This window comes from Malaya genurostris, chromosome 3 (assembly GCF_030247185.1).
Source record: "Malaya genurostris strain Urasoe2022 chromosome 3, Malgen_1.1, whole genome shotgun sequence".
In the NCBI taxonomy this organism is placed as follows: domain Eukaryota; kingdom Metazoa; phylum Arthropoda; class Insecta; order Diptera; family Culicidae; genus Malaya; species Malaya genurostris.
The window spans coordinates 84,208,435-84,224,383 of NC_080572.1; positions in this window are offsets into that span (position 1 = coordinate 84,208,435).

Consider the following 15,949-nt stretch of genomic DNA (forward strand, 5'->3'; position numbering starts at 1 on the left):
AACATCATGGTTGGACTCCCTCATATAGCCATTATGCCTCACTGTTCGTACCTGTCCAGCCAAGCCGTAATGTACAACATCATGGTTGGACTCCCTCATATAGCCATTATGCCTCACTGTTCGTACCTGTCCAGCCAAGCCGTAATGTACAACATCATGGTTGGACTCCCTCATATAGCCATTATGCCTCACTGTTCGTACCTGTCCAGCCAAGCCGTAATGTACAACATCATGGTTGGACTCGCTCATATAGCCATTATGCCTCACTGTTCGAACCTGTCCAGCCAAGCCGTAGTGTACCGCACCATGGTTGGTCGACTCACATGGCATGCACCCCCTCCGGACCAAATTGACCATACGCTCAAAATGCATTTTTTGGGCTCAAAAGTCAATATTTTCGACGCATACGTTCCGAAATGTGGTCCCCCTATAGATAGATTTGTGGCCAAAACAGGCCAACTTTATCATGATTTGTAATAACTTTAACGCGTCGGTCCACCGCAACCAGCGGAACCGTATACTACGGTACCGTCAGTGAGACAACTATGCCTCGCATCGTGCGGCAGACCGACCGGAACGTAGAAGGCGGTTTCGCTGACATGCCCACTACAAGGGCCATTAATGGTACATCATATGGCAAACTGATGGGAACATCTTAGACGAGTATGGGGATGTATCCCACTACAAGGGCCATTCATGCCACATCATATGGCAAACTGATGGGAACGTCTAAGGCAAGTATGGGGATGTATCCCACTACAAGGGCCATTCATGATACATCATATGGCAAACTGATGGGAACATCTTAGACGAGTATGGTGATATATGGTAAATAAAAACTTGAAAAAAACTTAAAAAAAATAAGCACGTCATCGAACGATCAAGTCGTTCGAGACGTGCTATACAGTCCTAGTACGATACCTCCACTAGGTCATGTACTATCCACGGGACCGATTACCAGAGTAGAATCAGTTGGCAAGAGACATAGAATGTCGCACTATACCACTATATGGTATAGTGATATAGTGCGAAAAGTTTTACTGATCGTATAACTATCGTATATATATTACTAATACCAGTTTTTGCAACCGGGTTACTTGACCAAGTTTCCATCTGTTGATCACATCGACCCAGTGATATAAAGTTCTGGGTTGGGGCAGCAGGGACTATGTCTAAGGGCTTGACGACCCCTCCCCCGGCAACTGCGAGTTGTAGGGCTTGCCTAGGATGCGGTGGGGTTTGGCAGTGGGCTCTGCTAATCCTCTACAAAAAGCTGCATGTATCCGCAAGCAAGTCCTACCAAAGCGATCGTGTGCCGCTCAAAGTGCACAAGCCCAACGGGAGTGCCGACTCGGCACGTTAGGACTAACGCCAGTGAGGTCCTAACTATGGCATACTGGCTACCATACCATCCATGGATACGATACGGTAGATCGGAATATATAGAGAAACTAGGGCTGACAGCTGCGGTATTCTACTCCTTCAGTAAAGCAGGGTGGAACCGGCTTGAAATGGCGAGTAGGCTAATGCCGCAGCTGCCTTCCGTCCCATAAAACCGTGGCAGGCCTTATGGCACGCCGTCTCACTTTCAGCCACCCGGTTGGGATGACTGGGTGGAAGTAGGTTCAGATGCCCTTTTCCTGATTTGCGCTGATCCGGCTCTGAGCGTAAAGCCAACCCTCGCATGGCCTCACTGCACCGCATAGGTAACCATGGGATCATGATAGCGACTACTTTCGGCTGGGTTTGACGGTAGCCATAAGGGGGACCCATATAAAACATGAGTTCTACATCAACAACATCGGCGTCGAGTAAGGAGGTAAACCCTTTCGCAAGAGGGGGTTTGAGGAGATCTCCATCCAGAACGGGTGCGAGAGAGGAGAGCGAGGCAGTAGCTGAGGAGACGAGTGACAGCAATGTCCATGTCAAACCAGCGAACCAGCCTGAGTCCCAGGAGCAAGGGAAGGAAATAATCAAGCCGAGTATGACAGCGGTCATAGATCAACTCGACGCGATTATTGAATTCGCGCAGGAGAAATCCAACATCAGCAAGGAGCTGAAGGCGAACTTGCTGAAGCTACGTAAAGCCGTGAACGTAGCTAAAAGGGACCAAGAGGCGTTGATAGTGCGGCTAGAGGGTGGCGGAAAGTCGGAGAAGTGTTCTCAAACAGAGCCCTTCACCTTCGATACCGACAAAAAACAGGAGGCGGTCGACTATGCGCTCCGGCTCACGATTGAGCGGAATAAACAGCGCCGGAAACGCGCCAGGGATTCTCCAGGCAGTAAACGCCTGACTCCCAAGGCCAAAAGGAGCAAAGACCATGGCGGAAATGATGGGGCGAAGGAACGTGGCGAGGGGCTCAACCCAAACCTCGGCACTCGAACCCCGGATCCGAGCCATGTAAGCGAACCCGGCGAGAATCCATGGGTGAAGGTCGCGAAGAAGAAAAAGGTCCCAAAAGAGGCCGGGCCCATTCCCGCGAGGAAGGCTAGGGACAAAGGAGAGGCTTTGTTGGTTAAGGCCGACAAAGAAAAGTACGCCGATGTGCTCAAGGCCATGCGGAGCGAGGCAAAGCTAGCCGAGCTTGGCAAAGAGGTTCGCAGCATCCGTCGTACGAAGACGGGAGAGATGCTGCTCGAGCTTAAAAAGGGAGCTCAGGGCGGAACGGAGCTTGTTGCGCTTGCCCAACAAGTCCTGGGCGATACGGCCGAAGTTAGAGCCCTACGTAACGAGGTTGCACTCCAGTGCAAACGGTTGGACGAAATCGCCACCGCAGAAGAACTTGCCATGGCCATCAAGGAGCAAGGAGGTGTGGATGTCTTACGGGAATCCATACGCATGAGGAAATGACCACAGGGCACCCAGATAGCTACATTTAAGCTATCGGCCACGGATGCCAATAAGGTCCTCAAAGTGGGCAGGCTAAAGGTCGGATGGTCGGTATGCCCAGTGACCGCTTACCAACCGCCGGTGGTCGACATGTGCTTCAGGTGTTTCGAACCTGGCCACAAGTCGTGGAATTGCAAAGGCCCAGACCGGAGCAACCTCTGCAAGCGTTGCGGCGGCGAGGGGCACAAGGCGTATGCATGCGAAAGAACGCCACGTTGCATGCTATGCGCGAGCAAGAAGAAGGCCACAAACCACGTCATGGGCGGACCTACTTGCTCAACAAGTGGAGGGAGTAAAACAGCATGCAAGTAGTACAGCTGAACCTAAATCACTGTGCAGCTGGCCAGCAATTGCTGCACCAGTCAGTGACGGAATGGGGCATTGATGTCGCGATTCTTTCGGATCCCTATCACACACCGGTAGATAACGGGAACTGGGTGTCTGACGAAGCCAAGACGGTGGCGATCTTGACGACTGGTCGATACCCAGTGCAAGAGGTGGTGAAAACACAAGCGGAGGGAGTAGCCATAGCTAAGGTAAACGGAGTTTACTATTGTAGCTGCTACGCACCACCGAGATGGTCAATAGACCAGTTCACTCGGATGGTCGACATGTTGACCGCAGACCTGGTGGGTCGGAAGCCGGTGGTGATAGCCGGAGACTTCAACGCCTGGGCAACGGCTTGGGGCAGCCGCTTCACCAATAGGAGAGGACAGACGTTACTGGAGGCTCTCGCCAAGTTGGACGTCGTGTTAGCGAATGATGGACTGAAAAGTACCTTCCAGCGGAATGGAGTCGAGTCGTTTATCGACCTGACTTTCTGTAGTCCCGGCCTAGCTGGAGATCTTAATTGGAGAGTTGACGATGGCTACACCCATAGCGACCATCTAGCCATTCGCTACACGATCGGCCAATTGGCGAGAAGCACAAGGAGGAGAAATACTCCCAAAACTCTAGCGTGGAAGGTGGCTAACTTCGACCGCCAAACGTTTTGCGCTGCCCTCGAATTAGAGGAGCACAACGCGAACCTGAGAGGGGACGAGTTGGTCGCTATCTTGTCACGGGCGTGTGACGCGACCATGCCTAGAAAGGCTCAACCGAGGACCAATAGACCACCGGTCTACTGGTGGAACGAGCAAATTGCACGCCTTCGCGCATCCTGCCTCAGGGCTAGAAGAAGGATGCAAAGAGCTCGATCAGCGGAGATGAGGATGGAGAGGAACACGGTGTTCAAAGCGGCGAAGCTAGCACTAAACAAGGCCATCAGCGCAAGCAAAAGAGCCTGTTTCGACAAGCTATGCGAGGGAGCCAACTCCAACCCATGGGGCGATGCCTACAGGATGGTGATGGCCAAAACGAGAGGGGCGCTAGCACCCCCTGAACGTAGTCCGGCGAGGTTGAAGGAAATCATAACGGTTCTCTTTCCCCACCACGACACGTCCCCCTGGCAGCCAGCTCCGCTACCAGCGAATGAAGTCGTAAAGGTGACGAACGAGGAGTTGCTCACTGCGGCAAGATCGCTCGATACAAAGAAAGTCCCGGGGCCAGACGGTATCCCGAACGTGGCTCTAAAGGCGGCTATAATGACAAAACCGGACATGTTCAGGGAGGTCATACAGAGATGTCTGGACGAGCGTATGTTCCCAGACATTTGGAAAAGACAAAGGTTGGTACTATTACCGAAACCTGGGAAACCCCCAGGGGATCCTTCGGCGTATAGACCAATCTGTCTGATAGACACTGTGGGTAAGCTCCTTGAGAAAATCATCCTCAACAGGCTAGCCCCCTTCATAGAGGAGGCAGGAGGACTGTCTGGTCAACAGTACGGGTTCCGCAGAGGCAGGTCGACGGTGGACGCCATAACATCGGTGGTAACCACGGCGGAGGTAGCTATACAGCGCAAACGACGAGGGATCCGCTACTGTGCGGTAGTAACGCTAGACGTCAAGAACGCGTTCAATAGTGCTTGCTGGGCAGACATTGCTGATTCCCTACTTCGACTAGGAGTACCGGAAGGGCTGTACAAGATTCTGGAAAGCTACTTCCAGAACCGAGTATTGCTCTACGAGACCGACGAAGGCACACGTAGCACTTCAATCACGGCTGGAGTACCACAGGGATCTATCTTGGGCCCGATCCTGTGGAATATGATGTACGATGGAGTACTGAGGTTGAGGCTCCCTCCGGGTGTCAAGATAGTCGGGTTCGCGGACGACGTCACGCTGACAGTCTACGGCGAATCCATCGAAGAGGTCGAACTGAGTGCATCACACTCAATTTGCTTGGTGGAGGACTGGCTGCGTAGCAGGAAACTGCAACTCGCGCACCACAAAACAGAGGTGATGGTGGTAAACAACCGCAAATCGGAACAGGAGGCGCTGGTACATGCCGGAGATTGCGTGATCCCCTCCAAGAGATCACTGAAGCAATTGGGTGTGATGCTTGACGACAAACTCAGTTTCAGCAAGCACGTTGAATACGCCTGCAAGCGCGCATCAACAGCGATCGCGGCGCTCTCCCGTTTGATGGCCAACAGCTCGCCTGTGCGCTCCAGTAAACGAAGGTTACTGGCTGGAGTGGCAGTTTCGATCCTCAGGTACGGCAGCCCGGTATGGGCGTCGGCACTGAATGTGGAACGCAACGCACAGATGCTGGAGAGTACGCATAGACTGATGTGTCTTCGCGTAATCAGTGCATACCGCACTGTATCGAGGGATGCGGCCTGCGTGGTTGCAAGCATGATGCCTATCGGCCTGATAGTGAAGGAAGACGCGGAGCGCTACAGCATGCGAGGAGACAGGAACGCCCGTAGGGCCTCCAAAGCCGCTTCTCTACGCAGATGGCAACAAGAGTGGGACAGCTCAACCAAGGGCAGGTGGACACATCGGCTCATACCTAGGGTCTCGAGCTGGTTAGATAGACCTCACGGAGAAGTGAACTTCGGCCTGACGCAATTCCTCACAGGCCACGGGTGCTTCAGATGGTACCTCCACAGGTTCGGCCACGCGACATCCCCTGTATGTCCTGGCTGCCCAGACGAGATCGAGACGGCTGAACACGTCTTGTTCGCATGTTCCCGTTTCGCGGCTCAAAGGAGTGAGCTACTGGAGGCATGCGGCAGGGACACCACACCGGAAAACCTGATCCAGAGAATGTGCCACTGCGTAGAGAACTGGAACGCAGTGTCGACCGCGGCATCCCAAATTGCGGGCATATTGCAGCGGAAATGGAGTGCGGATCAACGCGTACCGTAGTAGGCTCAAGAGGGATCAGCGAATAAACGTCGGTCCGGGAGAACCTTCTTCGTCGGGAAGCTCTTCGTCGGAGTAGTCTAGATCCATCGTCGGGGACTAGACGAGTAGTACGTAAAACTGCTAGGATCGTCGGGGCGCCAGTGAACCGGAAGCTATCCTCCAACCGGAATCACTGGATCGACCCAGGCATCCTCTCGGTCGGGCGTTGACGGGTATCGAAAGCGTCGGTTTCGGGAGGGCCTCCTTCGTCGGGGAACTCTCCGTCGGTGTAGGCTAGATCCTTCGGCGGGGGCTAGTCGAGTAGCCGCCACAACACCGATTCGAGTCGTCGAGGCGCCAGCGAACCGGAAGCCATGCTCCAACCGGAATCGCGGGACCGACCTCGGCACTCCATCGGGTGTCCCGTGTGGTGTAAGAGACTCGGTGTCGGAAGATTCTCCTTCGCCGGGGAAATCTCCGTCGGAGTAGTCTAGATCCTTTGTCGGGGACTAGATGAGTAGATCGTCGCGTGATACCGATAGGATCGTCTGAGCGCCAGTGAACCGGAAGCCACGCTCCAACCGGAATCATTGGATCGACTTAGGCATCCTTTCGGTCGGGTCGTAGACGCGTACCGTAAGCGTCGGTTCGGGAGGACTTCCCTCGTCGGGGAACCCTCCGTCGGTGTAGACTAGATCTTTTTGGCGGAGACTAGTCGAGTAGTTCCGCGACGTAGCACCAGTTTTGGGTCGCCGAGGCGCCAGTGAACCGGAAGTTACCCTCCAGCCGGCATCACTGGACCGACCTCGTCATCCAACTGGTCGATCTCTCGAGAGCAGGATGCTGATCTGCATTCTGCGTAAAACTGGAAAGGGTTCTGTGAGCACCAATAGCCTTCCACCCCGAAGTAATACCTAGCGGTGGTGCCGGGGAGGTAGGGTTGGAGATCCAAGGTGTTTTAGTGGGTAGTTCCAATCAACAGTTGGGTAGTCCTGTGGAGAGTCCCACACTCCGTGCGTAAATGCATTTCACCTTGTAAAAAAAAAAAAAAAAAAAAAAATATATAAAGTTCTGGGTCGTACATGTCGTAACAATTGTTAAGTGCACGAGTGGTTTAAGATTGGTGATTGGTTGAAAACGTATCTATGGCTAACGCCTAACAGCGATGCACATGCAGCGAACCGCTCCCGTATACGCGTCCGTAGTTATGTATACAGTGTTAACCGTTAACGCCTATCGATGCGGCATAGACAGCGGACCGCCCATATACGTGTCCATGGTGATGGTTCGTACCGAGAGGCATTATTTAAAATCGTTGTTACGGCTTACTTTGGTAAACGAACGTAACGACATATGGTGCGTTCTGGTAGTTTTGCGACGTACTTTCACGACGTGAAGTCCGTTTTGGAAAATCTGCGCACAAATTTTTTGTTCCATACAAATGTGACCAAGTTGCAACCGGTCAACCCGGTTTACTAAGCGTATGCCTCTCATGCTGCGGCCTTCCAGCATGTTACCCATGTACGAACTGGCACATATCCCGCACGGATAGGCATTGCGCCTACGTTCGTAACTTATCACCTATCCCGCGTACTACGCTCACGTCAATTGCATTCGACAGAGCGGGGACGGCACTACCATATGTGAAACAGCTGGGTTTTGGAAAAAAATGCGGGTGTTGACTGAACTAAATCGGTTGTTGGAATAACTAAAAAAGTGTTGGACTTAGCTAAGAAAAAAAAATCGGATAGGTTGTTGGAAAAGCTAACTGAAAATATGTAGGTTGTTGGAATTGCTAACTACGGTTTGGAGGGACAGGTACGAACAGAGAGGCGAATAGCTATATGAGCGCTGGTGAACTGGTGCACTACCGTGGCCCACTGCCAGATAGGTGGGAGCTCGGGTAAAATATTATCTCCCGGGCAACAATGAGATACCACTGTTGCTTCCGGCACTTGTCGGAGGCGTAGGAGGGAGAGTCTGTCAGGTTTCGTATCGTATTCCGAACGAATTCGGTTCAGACAAGGTTATAGTGATATAGTGCGAATTCAATATTGATCAAAGAAGTATTTATCAAGTATGTGTGTGTTTAGATAGAGGAGCGTATTTAGAGTTAAACCATTAACGACTAAATTTTGTGTGGTGTTTATACGATGGCACCTACAACAAGAGCAGACCGCAATAAGCTGCAGCGGTCACTGACGGACATTGCGTCGTCATTGGTAGTAAGACAGGGCGATAACACTATCTGCAACATCGATCCCGCGTCAGGATGTCCATACGTCCAGAGTAGATTTGCCCCTGGCAACTTCATCCGTCACTTTCGTACCGTACATACGGAACGTGCATGTGCAAACAATCTCCTTACAATTGCCTATCCAATGGAGAAGAAGGAAAGAGTAATTCCTAAGCGTTTAATAGCTATTGACCGGCAGTTACTAATTGCGTCAGCAGTTAAGCTGACGACCTTCCATCATCTTCCTATTTCCTGCTTCGAGTGGGAAGGCTTCAAAGACTTACTGAAACCGATTACAACGACTCTTGGGTGCACTTTGAACCGTGTCACAATGAAATGTCATCTCTCGAAGACTGCCTGTCGTCTAAAAGAAATGTTGATAGATGAGATGAAAGGCAAGCTCGTCTGCTTGAAAATAGATTCTGCTGCCCGACACAATCGCCATATCTTAGGCATCAATGTACAGTATGCCCTAGACGAGCAGGTGGTCATTCGTACCCTTGGTATGATCGAAATCAAAGAAAGTCAAACAGCGGTGTTCTTGAAATCAAAAGTTATGGATACTTTGGCCGACTATGGGCTATCTCTTGAGAACATATTTTCCGTGACATGCGACAATGGGGCTAATATGGTGGCAACGGTTAGAAAATTAAACAATGATACGTACGTAATGCCTACAGAGCAGCAGGCTGATGGTACGAACATAGATGAGCTGGATGAGTCGGATGTGATAGAGGATGATCAACAGTGTGAACGAAACGTTACTGCTGAACTGGCCAATGAACTGTCCGAAAGGATTACTCTTGTGAGATGTGCCGTGCATACCTTACAGCTTGCAATACTGGATGTTGTTGATAAATCCGATGAGTCTATCCGAGCCATCACTGCTGTTGCTAGAAAATGTAAGCTGGTGAAGTACCGGTCAGAGTTTGAAAGCTACGATGCTTCATACCCACCCGTCTGGAGTAGGACACGATGGGGTGGTATATTCAAAATGATGGAATCGTTCGTACACCAAAAAAGGTTTTTTAACCAGTTGGCCGATAAGTTTCCCGAACTAGACCTTTCCAATCAATGGTCGTTCATTGAGCATTACTATGATACGTTTAAGCCGTTGTACATCTGCACAAAGCAAATGCAAGAGAAGCACGTGTCGTTATCTGACTTCTATATGACATGGCTGATGGCAACGAGTGAGGTACAGAAAGTTCGCGAAAACTCTTTCAGTCCCCATTTACTTCGGTCGTTGAACAATAGATTGAACGTTTTGCGCCAATTGAAGGCGGTTCAGATGGCATTATACCTGGATCCAAGGTTCAACTATCGAGGTTCTAAAATATTCACGGCTGAGGAAAAAGATAAAATTCAGCAATACATAGTCGATACATGGGAACGTATCTGCCAACTGGGTAAAACACCGGCTAGTACAAGTAGAGAATCGTCAGAGTCTACCGATGATTTTGATCAGTATCTTACGCAAATGTTTGGTGAATCCGTGAATCTTGGTTGCGAGACCGGGTTTCTTCAACAAGTTAAGTCTTTGGACCTAGAGCCACGCCAAAAACATAACTACAACGTGTGGGACCATTGGTTGCGCCGTAAGACTACGCACCCAGAGATATATGCAGTAGCAATGGTTGTACTATCCACACCATCGAACCAAGTCTCTGTTGAACGGTCTTTCAGTGCCCTTGCCTTGGTTCTCTCTAATCAACGCACTGGCCTTGGGAAAGATACGTTGGAAAACATTTTACTTATTAAATTAAACAAAGACTTATTCTCCAGGGCGCTGGGAACTGCGTATGATTGGAAGGGCCCAATCGACCCGGTTGACGATGATTCTCAGGAATGAATATGATACCGTTGATGCTCAACTGAATGTCGAATGAGACAAATATTGTCGTCTATCACTGGCTCATCGCCGGGTGATAGGGGGATAACTTTTGTTTACATTTTCATGAAATCAATTTCCAATGATACTGAAAGGGTTCGGCAGTCATGATACTTGTTATGATTCAATTAGCGACAATCGTCGTTGGGTGGACGATGATATATGTGTTGTCTCAATGTAAGCTCGAGTCACCATTGTGATAACGAATTTTTTCAGCACTGGTACCAACTGCACTCACTTTTTGTCGTGTAACGAACCCGAGCATGTAGGACCCCAAGCATGTCCCAAAACGACACCGTACTGCAACACTGTGGAGGAGGGCGATGTCTGTTCGACGTCACCGGATTCGGTTTTTGCTGAGTGTAAGACATTCAAATTTCACTGCACATCAGGAGGTCTCTTCCCGGATCCTTATAATTGCAGCAAATACCACTTTTGCTCTTCTGATGGGCATTCATCGGTAAGTTACCACTGTCCAGTAGGATCCTGGTTCGATGCGGAAAAGTTGCAGTGTATTCGTCGGACGCCTCATCAAACGTGCTATACAGTCAGTTGCCTTAGATCTAGTTTTGGTCCGTACGAAGGAAGCAAACGCTTTTTCGTATATTGCGACCTAAGTCAGGATCGTTTCATCCCAGAAATTTACATGTTCAGGTGTCCCAACGAAATGATATACGATGATTTCCGTTGCCGCTTCCATTGCACCAGTGAAGGATTTTTCCCTAATAATTACGATCCAACCTCATATTACGTTTGTACCAGTGTAGGAAAGAAAAAGTTTGCAAAGCTAGTAAGTTGTGGCAAAGAACAATATTTCAATCGGCAAACGAGGCAGTGTGACCACCAACGTTCGGCAGAATAGGAATCAATTAAAAAATATGTTAGAAAAATCTATTTATTTTTGAATTGGTTTTTACGATATCACAAAACCAATGAGTAGGATAATTCAAAATTTCAGATGTATACCGATAACGCCACTGCCTGGAAGCAGTTTATTGGATCAAGACGTTTCCATGTGTTATGTTTACAAATGAAAATTACTCACTGAACCAAAAAATCACTTAGAAGTTATCTGAATAAACATATAATATTTTTTTAATATGAAAGATGAATTGCTTTCATTGGAATGTTGTGTGGAATACTAATGTGAAATCGAAAAGAGAATTCATGGGGTTTCTTAATGCTTTTTTAAGTGACGATTATTGGTGTTGACAATTAACATCACATAATGCTACATTTCCCGCAACTGGAATTACTGAAAAGCCGACATGTAAACGCAGCCCCGTGGAGACTCTGCTCGACGAGATCGGAAAATATTTGTGAGTGTGAGTGTGCGTGCACCTTTCAACTAATTTTTTACCGCACAATTTTCTTAGGAATGGTTCAACCGATTCCTACAAACTTAGGCTCGTTGGAAAGCTACTTTTGGGATTTTGGATAAGTTTGAAGATCGATCGGCTGTGACTTCTGGTTCCGGAGATATGAGTAGCGTAACCGACAAAACACGTTGTTTTTTTACTGCTCTTTTATATAAGGGGATCACCTCTAATTTCGTAAAGCGGTAGACTTAAAAAATTTTAGCACCTCGAAAAAAGTTCCAATTCCAAATTTGAGCTAAATCGGATGTGAGTGAAGGGTGCTGTCCGGCGGTTAAGGTTTGAAAATTTTCGATCTCGAAGAATCACCATTAAATCGAAAAAAAAAATATGTCAAATTACAGTTAGTTACGAGCAAGGATGGGAATAATCGTATCTATTTTCACTCGGCAAGCACTCATAAGCACTTTTCTACCTACTGCGAGTTACTCGATTTTATTCGTGCATAAGTGTGCTTCTGCCGAACACCAGATTGCCTTAAGTAACACCCGATCGGCGAAGTGCAATAGTGATTTCTCTCGCATTTCTTCTCTCTTACAATCGTTATGAAGCGCTCCCATTTGAATTCTGCCTAGTAGATGTTCGGTTTTGTATCCGAACCAATGATGAGTTAATTCGCTCGGCAATCCGATTATTTGCAACTAACACATGGATCAATAAGTCCCGAGACTAAAGCAGAGATGGCGCTCGTAGTAAACCAGTTACCACGTCTTTCTAGAGTACTAACCTTTGCTTGAAACTGGTCAAAATTTTAAGTCGATCCGACCAGAAACAGCTGAGTTATCGAGGTTGGAGTAAAGTCGTTTTGTAGTTTGTTTAAAAAATGGAAAAATAACATACCTGATCGGATTCCATTCGAGTGCTCATCTTGTACTCCACTCGGTTGCGAACTCAACGAACCACCTCCATCACTCGGCTCTGCTACTGTCTGCTCAACGCGTCTCAACAGCCGAATCGGCTCTCCTTCTGCGAGTTCTGTTGAAGCCTCCTGCTTCTTCCGCTTGCGGTAGCAAGCTTTGTATTTCGCCTGGAGATGCCTCGATCGCGCCATAATCGATACGTTGACAACGACAGCCAAATTCGAAATGAATGGCTTCTGAGTCGGTGCTATGCATTTTATATAGCAAATCAGAAGGAAGTTCTACAAACTGCAACCAATTTAAAAATGGGCTGTATAGAGTACAGAAAAGTAAAATTTCGCATAATTCTTTGGGAGTATTATTATGGTTCTAAAAAGAACCGATTTGAAGAATTCTGAAATTAGGAACTGGATCTGAGTTCAAGAATTAAATTCAGAAAAGGTCTGCTTTCATTGCCGACTGCTCCACCTGACGGCTGAAGTCCTAATGAGTGCTTGACCTAAGCGTTTGAGGTTTGGCACCTCGCAAAAGGTCTGCTCTCATTATCGATGACCGCTGCTCCCAACGATTGAAGTCCAAATGAAAGCACGACCTAAGCGTTTGAGGCTTTATACCACGCAAAAGGTCTGCTTTCATTGCCGACTGCTCCACCTGACGGCTGAAGTCCAAATGAGAGCACGACCTGAGCGTTTGAGGTTTGGCACCACGCAAAAGGTCTGCTCTCATTATCGATGACCGTTTCTCTCGACAATTGAAGTCCAAATGAAAGCACGACCTAAGCGTTTGAGGCTTTATACCACGCAAAAGATCTGCTTTCATTGCCGACTGCTCCACCTGACGGCTGAAGTCCAAATGAGAGCACGAACCTGAGCGTTTGAGGTTTGGCACCACGCAAAAGGCCTGCTCTCATTATCGATGACCGCTGCTCCCGACGATTGAAGTCCAAATGAAAGCACGACCTAAGCGTTTGAGGTTTTATACCACGCAAAAGGTCTGCTTTCATTGACGACTGCTCCACCTGACGACTGAAGTCCGAATGAGAGCATGACCTGAGCGTTTGAGGTTTGGCACCACGCAAAAGGCCTGCTCTCATTATCGATGACCGTTTCTCTCGACAATTGAAGTCCAAATGAAAGCACGACCTAAGCGTTTGAGGCTTTATACCACGCAAAAGATCTGCTTTCATTGCCGACTGCTCCACCTGACGGCTGAAGTCCAAATGAGAGCACGACCTGAGCGTTTGAGGTTTGGCACCACGCAAAAGGTCTGCTCTCCGAAGCTGCTGGTCCCACGACGTCTGCTTGCATCCAACGCACAAGAAGAAATGACCGAATTTCGACCACGTTTACTCTTTTATACGCAGTCAGTTGAAGATATGTGCCTGACTACCTCAAAATCGTCGTCCTTGCGCGAAAAAGCCAAGCAAAAATAAAAAGTTTTCCGCGTTGTTTTCAAAGTTTGAGAAAACTTAATATTTGAGTTGTTTGTGGTTATCTCACACTGTTCAAAATATTATCCTAAATTCCTGATCATATTTTTGATGAAATGGTGAAAGAATTATGTTGCTGCCTTTAATACAAGTCGAGATATTCACGATTAAGTTCTGCCCATTCTTCCATATGGCTAATTTTGAAAAGGCACCCCATAGTAAAGTAAGTCGTATTCACGACAAAAAAACGAGTTTCATCCACAAGTCGATGAAAACAATGGCGAAATTGAACGAATTGGGCTTTGATCTGCTTCCCCACCCCCCATACTCGCCAGATTCAGCCCCCAGTGACTACTGGCTCTTTGCTGATCTTAAAAAAATGCTCCAGGGAAAAAGATTTGGCTCAAATGAGGAGGTCATCGCTGAAACTGAAGCTTATTTTGAAGCGAAAGATTAATTTTTTTATAAACATGGTATTGAAACATTGGAAAAACGTTGGAACCATTGTATCACCCTAAAAGGTGATTATGTTGATGAATAAAAAAAAATTTTGCAAAAAAAATGTTGTTTCCGTTGTTAGTCTCGGGACTTATTGATCCATGTGTTATTTTGAATCATGATTCAAGACGATCCATTCTTTTAGCGCTCTAGAGTATAATGAAGCATGTAAGACAGTCGCAAAATTATCGTATCCGTGAGGTGCGAATATGTGAAAAAGTGGTTATTTTCTAAATTAAAGCGGCATTTTATGCAGTTTTCACGATGTTGTTTCTAGTGGCCCGCTCACCTAGAAAATTTAAGATTTCGTATTTTCAAGTGATTGTAGTATCTCGATTTGCTATATTTCAGTAGAAGCTTGACAGTTGCCGAAAGGTACTAACATTTTCAACCTATTTTCCTATGCACATTATATTTTCACATATATCTTTACTTTTCGATACAGAATTGATAACAGTTGGATATGACAAACGGCTCTCCTCCCCAAAATCGAATGTTTTGGAGTACAGCTCTTACTGAGTCCATGAGAGTTATTGATTTTGAGTAGCGCTATCTACCCTTATATTACAGCTTCGTGTAGCGCAATCGGATAGGTTTTTTGGGGCGGGAAAAGTACTGTATTCACTTACAAGCTCGACATAAATGTTTATACAAGTCATACAAGTAGACAAAACTCATTATATTGTTCAAGGTATTGTAGTTTCCATTACGAATACAATGACATGTGGAGGATCAGTTTGTGCTCGCATCTCACCCGACACAGTCTAAAATCGTTTACGGTTGAAACAACAGAAACAAAAGACAATACAGTGCAGTGAACAATAGAGTGAACGGAATGGTCAAATACAATTTAACAAAGCCTGAAATTTGGCCTACAAGACCAAACTCAATTTGTATAGATTTCAAGCGTTACAAAGTTAGACCAGCAGCAAATGAAATTGAAATCTGACTTAAAGAACGAATGCCTCTAGACGCTGATAATGTAAGTGAGATTCAATGCCACAAGGCGTCTAACTGTGTGTACATTATGTTTAAACGTGAAAGCGATGCAATTGCATTCGCTTCGGTTAACAACGAGGTGCACAGCGTTGAGTGTGACAACATTGCATACAAAATCCCTGTGCACATGGTGGACAAGGCCATAGAAGTACGCGTGCATGACCTTCCATCGCAGACCATCGAAAATTTCGGTCGCAGTACGGTGAAATCCTTTCCATCGAAGGGAAGTATGGCGCAATTTTTTTCCCCGGCATCCGGAATGGCGTGCGAGTGGTACGCATGCAGCTACGTAAGGCAATTCCATCTTACATCATTTGTGGTCGAGGTGGGACACATCCGTGTAAAATGCTGATTACCTATGAAAATCAGCTGGCTACATGATAGTTTTGTGAACAACCTGCACACTACGGTAAACCTTGCACTGAGACTGCAAAAATCTTCAACCAAAGACATCTTCAACCAAAGACAAGGTCAACCGTTCAACAACGAAAGCTAGTGAGCGCAGTACTCCTGTTTCACCATCAAACCAACCAGCAA